Genomic DNA, 6058 nt, shown 5'->3' with positions numbered 1-6058 from the left:
GCCGCACACACACCCTCCCCCAAACTCAGGTTGAGCAGCAACATCTTTCTAAACAAAATTGGAATTCTTAGTGTTTTAAATTGCTGATGTCAGAGCTGTGGTATGGTTGTGCTGCATATATAGAGTTAGATTTTCCAACTGGGAATCTAATATTTAACCAGGTCAGGAGTGGGTTTGGGGACACTTTGTCCCCAAGCTGGCTCCAGACCTGGTATTTAAGCACAGCAATGGCGAAATTGTGGGGTGGGGACAAAGTTAACACCCACCCCCAACAAGTACCCACTAGCCCAGTGGGAGCCTGCTGAGATGTTACCTTGGCCCCCAAGCCCCTGATTTCATGGGTTAAAAATCAGATGGCTTGGAGACACTCTGTCTCCGAGTCTCCTTTTTATTGGGGGCGGGGAGATATTTTAACCAATATTCCAGCTCTGATCCAATACTGGTTTCCCTATATTGGATCAGAATTATATACAATAGGTTCTAACACTGAGGATATTGGACCAGATCTGATATTCCTGATCCAATATTGCACAGACCTGCTAAATTGGAAATGTTTTCCAAATAGTGCAGTCAACTTCTGGGTTGTTTTTTTTAAAAAAGATAAAGTTGTTCTCTCTTACCCTTCAGTTATCAAAGCCAAAACTCCTATTCTTAGCCATGAATGTGCATTTTATTCAAATTAATTTAGTTTTATTTTTCAAATTCTTTTTATTTATGCTTTATTAAAAATATCATATCTGTTCAAATGTATTCTTAATAAAATTTGGTGTATTTAAGAAGTGTGTACTAATATTCGTCTTGGAGTATGGGGAAGGAAAGTCACTCATTTTTATCATTTTGATTTCAAACAATGCATAGGATTGTTTTATTTATGATCACTATTTCTGAAGTGTTTCAATAAACCTCCTGCAAAATTGTAAATAGTAAAAAAGAATATAAAAGAAAAGAAATTTCTGACAACACAGTATTGATTTTCTTGGATTTCTCCCCCTTTGAGTACCGTATTTTATGGACTATAAGACTCACTTTTTTCATCGAAAAATATCCACCAAAATTCAGGTGCGTCTTATATGTTTTAACAGTTTAATATGTTAAAACTCTGAAAAACTGGATTAAAATTAAGGTGCGTCTTATAGTCCGTAGTGTCTTATAGTCCGTAAAATACGGTATATACTTTCTGTGCCCAAACTACTTTTCAGCAAGCTTTTGGGCTTGAAATTTCATATCATGTTCTGAATCCATTGCCTTAACCCTGAGGAAGTACTTGGTCTGATTATCATATCAGTTACTGACAAGCTGCAAATATTATTTAGCCTTAAACTGGAAAAGGAAACATCTGTTTGAATGGAAATGTAGAAGTAAGACAAATTTATGAGCTTTGGATATTTCTGCTCCTTTCTCTTTTTTGGTCATTTCCAAGTTTATTGAATCAGTTTAAATTACTGAATTAAACGCCATTGATTAGAAGGTGGGAAAAACTACCAGAGTTGGAAACCCTGAGCAACGTTCTGTGAACAACATTCTTCATGACATAGGTGACATTTCTAAAATAACTTGAACAGATGTGAGGGATATTCTGCCTGTTGCTGAAGAGAGCGGTCTGCTGACCAAATTGCTGTAGGCTCATAATTCCCCTGTGGAAAGAGTTAAATCATTTCAAAGAAATGAATGGGCTGTGTGAGACTCTGAAATACTTCTTTGCCTGCTTTTTGTCCTTATAATCTCAGATTACTTACACAAGGACAGCTATTTTTACCTCAGTTTCCCTTGGCACTGGAAAATCAGATGTTCTGAATGTGCCAGATTCAGAGATTGTTTAATGTTCCTTTGAGGAGGGCGGGGAGAATAACATAAACCTAGTATATAATATGCAGTGATGCATGGGGAAAAAAATCTTAACATGTTTTACTGTGAACAATATATACCATGAAATATCATGTTAGCTCTCTGGCTTCACTTAAGCCAGGTGGCCTCTCTCCTATTCTATTTCATTTCAGATACTTTCAGCCACATAATAGCTGTCTATAGTGTGCAAATGGATGAGTCAATCCAAGGTTAAGCTGTCATTTGTCCAAGAAAAAGTAACTCCATTGCTATGAAGATTGTGTCATAGTCAGGTGATCGGAACCACAATTGCTGGGCCATCTGATATTGATCAATTCTTATTCAGGAATCTTTTTTGGAATTTCAGAGCTGAGTTCAGCTGACTCTGAAATAAACCAGCCAACCCACCTCAAATGCTTCTTTTCACATTTTGGATCAATTTGCCTTCCAGCAACATGGAGGCCTGTAATCACCATGCTATAAGAAAGTCTGCTATTGACCATGATTCTTCAGCAGCAATTCTGAAAGAGGAAGAAAGAAAGAAAAAACCCAGCATGAAATCATTTCAAGTCCGTCCCCACAAAGAAACCCCTCTGTCTGTCTATTGTTATTGCTATTATTATGAAGAATATCACTTTTCAACAAAAAGTTCTTAAAGCAGTTTACATAGCAAAAGGAATGAGACAATAATTTCCTGTCTCAAAGGGGCGCACAATCTACAAAGAGACTTGAGGGAGATGCCAGTAACCTGAGCCAGTCCATTCATACAGCGACCTAAGGCAGTTGCAAATATATTGTTCACAGTAGAACATGTCAAGATTTCCCCTCCATGCCTTACTGCATGATGGTGGAGTATCAGGTGGTAAGGGAGGGGGCACTACCTTCCCCCCCATTTACCTGTATGTCCACTCCCCTACCACCTGACTGAGCATTGCTGTCGCCACCACCTTCTCCTGTGCTGTCGCCACCAGTTTCTCCTGTGCCCCCCACCTCTATTTGGCTCAGTGGCCGCAGTGTGCAAAGAACCACACTATATTCTCCTCCTCACTGACTGTGCTTGTATTTGAAAAGAGGGTGAGGGGACCAGAGCACAAGAGAAAGTGTGAAGGAGAAGAGAGTAGGGGTGTGCAATTCGGATTTTCTGTGTTTCGATTTGTAACCAAATTGAAACAGCCCTGATTAGATTTGGATCCGAATCTGACCCATCCGAATCACCCCAGATTCGATTCGGATCTGAATCGTGGCTGATCAGAATCGAATTGATTTGGATCTGCCCCATTAATTTCCACAGATCCCCAGCTTTCATTTTTTAAAAAAAGCTAAGCTCTAGCCCTTATAGAAGTGGAGTTATGGAGCAAAATGTGTGGTCACTATTTTTCAAGTGTTCGAATTCTTTGGTGTATAATAACTTTCACTCAATGAATCCTTATGAGGATTCATTACACACCTTCATTTCTTCTATTCATTTTGACTGTCTTTTAGACAGTGCCAATTGTCAACTGCCATGTGCCAAATACACCCCACTCCCACCCACAAGGCAGTGAGGTACTACTCAGTTTAAGTTAAGTGCCTAATGGGTGGAGGCTACCACCCAAATTTCAGAGGAATTTTCCTACCACCCAAATTTCAGAGGAATTTCAGACAAAGGGCTGATTTTTGGTGAATTGTTGAAGGTTTAGTGACTTTGAGGCAGATTTGGGGCATAAAGTGGGATCTGGGGTGGAAGAGTGTGGTGAGGTGGTAGTGCCTAATGGGTGGAGGCTACCACCCAAAGTATTATTATTATTTCTTGTTTACACAGTCAGACAGGTGTTATTGACTGGTTTGTTTTATCCAGACACTGTTTCACAACAACCCTGAAGTGAGTGGCCCAGAGTCACCCAGCTAGTTTCATGCCTGAATGGGGATTTGAATGTGGGTCTCCCCGGTCCTAGTCCAGCACTCTACCCACTACACCATGCTGGCTCTCTAATTGCAGAGGGATTGGGCAAAGGGCTAGTTTTTGGTGAATAGCTGAAGGTTTAGTGTCTTTGAGGAAGATTTGGGGCATAATGTGGGATCTGGGGTGGAAGAGTGTGGTGAGGTGGTGGTGCCTAATGGGTGGAGGCTACCACCCAAATTGCAGAGGGATTGGGCAAAGGGCTGGTTTTTGGTGAATAGTTGAAGTTTACTCATCTTTAAGGTTTTTCCCTATAAGGTATAATGGAGGTTTCAGCAGCCCCATAAGTGCACTTGGAGCCCCTTAAGTGCACTTGGGGTGGCCCAGAGTGAGTGGTGGTGTAGTTCACATAGGGTGCCAGCCACTCCCATGGGATTGCTAACCCATGGGGTACAGGGTTCTGTTGTTTCTGAGGTGGTCTGAGTGTAGATTCTATGGTAGCAAATGATAGTGGATTCATGGTTTGTATTGAAAATCTCATTTGCTAGCAGAGAATCTACACTCAGAACATCTCAGAAACAACAGAACCCTGAACCCCATGGGCTAGAAACCCATGGGGGTGGCTGACACTACACCACCACTCACTCTGGGCCACCTCAGCACCCCCCAAGTGCAGTTATGGGGCTGCTGAAACCTACATGATTTCCTATGGAAAACTTCAACTATTCACCAAAAACCAGCCATTTGCCCAATCCCTCTGCAATTTGGGTGGTAGCCTCTACCCATTAGGCACTTAACTTAAACTGAGTAGTACCTCACTGCCTTGTGGGTGGGAGTGGGGAGTAGTTGGCACATGGCAGTTGACAATTGGCACTGTCTAAAAGACAGTCAAAATGAATAGAAGAAATGAAGGTGTGTAATGAATCCTCATAAGGATTCATTGAGTGAAAGTTATTATACACCAAAGAATTCGAACACTTGAAAAATAGTGACCACACATTTTGCTCCATAACTCCACTTCTATAAGGGCTAGAGCTTAGGGTTGTTTTTTTTTAAAAAATGAAAGCTGGGAATCTGGGGAGATTAATAGGGCAGATCCGAAACCTGAATCGATTCGATTCGAATTGGCCGCAATTTGATTTGTACCCGAATCTAGCCAATGGACCACAGGGTTGATTCGTTTTGTCTCCGAATCACCCGAATCAGCTAGATTCGGGTACAAATCGATTTGTATCCGAATCGATTCGCACATCCCTAGAAGAGAGTAGTGGCCTAAAGTCTCTGTTCAAATTTGATATACATAGAAATGATTACTAGAAATGTCTGAAATTTGGCATGTTTACATATAAAATTGTCTTTTCTCAAAATGGCCTCCTTGTGCAGTGCTGGCAGTGAGTTGCCCATGTCACATTATATTTTTAATAGGAAACTTTTCCTGTTTCACTTTGGCATTCAAGTGCAACAACTCTGACACATATGTTGCATCTCCTTGTGATTACTCTTACCAAGTAGTGAGGGAAGACACTCTGTATCCATTTAAAGGCATCCATTTAAAGGTATTATTTGACATATTTCAAGCTGTGCTTGAATAGAGGTCTATAAAATTATGCATGGTTGGGGTATGGAGAGTGGACAGAGAAAATGTTTTCTCTCACACACACACACACAACTCTAGAAACAGGGGTCATCCCATGAAACTGAAAGTTGGGAAATTTAGCTCTGACAAAAGGAAGTACTTCTTCACACAGTGCAAAATTAACTTATGGAATTCTCTGCCACAGGATGTGGTGATGGCCACTAGGTTGGATGGTTTTAAAAGCGGTGTAAACAAAGTCAAGGAGGAGAAGTCTATCAATAGCTACTAGTCTGGTGGCTATAGGCCACATCCAGCCTCAGAGGCAAGATGCTGCTAAATACCATTTGCAGGGGAGCAACAGCAGGAGAGAGGGCATGCCCTCACCCCCTGCCTGTGGGCTTCTTAAAGGCATCTAATGGGCCACTGTATGAAACAGGATGCTGAACTAGATAGGCCTTGGGCCTGATCAAGCAGGGCTGTTCTTATATTCTTCTGTTAAGTGCCAAACTGGCAGCAAATAAAAAATTGTGCACTCGCTGGGCAGAGACCTTTGAGTCCTGTACAGCACTTTAAAAATAGGCTGGTGTTATTTACTGTTAAATGATAGTTAACCATTAAAAATGTCTTCCTTCGACAAGCAATATTTAGGTAGACCTCTACCTGAGGCCTAGCGAGTTATTCCTGGTCAGATTTACAGTTATCTAGATGGACCTCTTGTTGAAAAGTGGTATGGGTACCAAATCCAGTCAATAACATCTGCTAGACTGTGTGTAAATAAT

The sequence above is a fragment of the Hemicordylus capensis genome, chromosome 4, assembly GCF_027244095.1.
Source record: "Hemicordylus capensis ecotype Gifberg chromosome 4, rHemCap1.1.pri, whole genome shotgun sequence".
Lineage (NCBI taxonomy): Eukaryota > Metazoa > Chordata > Lepidosauria > Squamata > Cordylidae > Hemicordylus > Hemicordylus capensis.
Note: the sequence above shows the minus strand (reverse complement) of the source record.